Source organism: Vombatus ursinus, unplaced genomic scaffold (assembly GCF_900497805.2).
Source record: "Vombatus ursinus unplaced genomic scaffold, bare-nosed wombat genome assembly UNPS02004405.1, whole genome shotgun sequence".
Classification (NCBI taxonomy): domain Eukaryota; kingdom Metazoa; phylum Chordata; class Mammalia; order Diprotodontia; family Vombatidae; genus Vombatus; species Vombatus ursinus.
The window spans coordinates 901143-902323 of NW_020944183.1; positions in this window are offsets into that span (position 1 = coordinate 901143).

A 1181-nucleotide genomic window follows, 5' to 3' on the forward strand; every position below is an offset into this window, starting at 1 on the left:
AGAAGGGGAGGATATGATTTGGTGGAAGGGACACTGGATTTGGAATCAGAGGACTTGGGCTTGAATCCTGGTTCTTCCACATTCTGCCTGTGTGACCTTAGGTAAGTTCCTTAACCTCCCTGGGCCTAAGTTTCCCTATCTGTAAAATAATGAGTTTAGACTAGACCAAGGGTGGGGAACCTGTGACCTCGAGGCCATATATGACCCTCTAGGTCCTCAGGTGTGGACCTTTGACTGAATCCAAACTTCACAAAATGAATCCCCTTAATAAAAGGATTTGTTCTATAAAACTTGGACTCAGTCAAACGGCCACACCCAAGACCACATGTGGCCTTAAGACTACAGGTTCCCCACGCCTGTATTAGATGGTTTCTGAAGTTTCTTCTAGCTGTAAATCTATGGTTCTGTTATGCCCTATAAGTGAATCAGTATCCTGTGTGGGCAAAGAGCACCCTGGGAGGTTGTCCAAATGAGGAGAGAAGATATCAGAAATACAGGGGAGCTGGAGATAGAACCCACCTGATACATGGCTAAACAGAGAAGGGATAGTCTTTGTTTTAGTATATCAGCAAGAATATGTATGAGTTGGGGGCAGCTAGGTGGCGCAGTGGATAGAGCACTGGTCCTGAAGTCAGGAGGACCTGAGTTCAAATCTGGCCTCAGACCAAACACTTGACACTTATTAGCTGTGTGACCCTGGGCAAGTCACTTAACCCCAATTGCCTGAAAAAAAAAAAAGAATATGTATGAGTTGTGGGAGAAGAGAATTTTAAAAAATGAAAGGGAGGTGCTAGGATGGAGGGAATGGGGCCGGAGTGTCTAACTCTGAAAGGGGAAAGGTAACAGTGCCACATATATGTGTCTGGTAAGAGAATTCATTTTGTCTGAGGGGAGTTTGCACTTTAGTATGGGGAAGGATTTTGCCTCCCCAGACAGAAAAGGAGATGCAGGAGTCCTCAAGGGCATCTAGCAACCAGGTTGAGGGGAGAACATAGATCCCCAAACTGGATGACCTGACCTGAAGAGTTGGATGCTGGGTAACTTTGGAAGCTGCCCCAAGGCATGACATGAATGACCGACTTGGCAAAAGCCAGGGGGACACAATAACAAGGGGAGGGCCCTTAATTTATGAGAAGACAGTCTTCATGTAACACAGGACCAGGCTACATGATGCAAGTTGG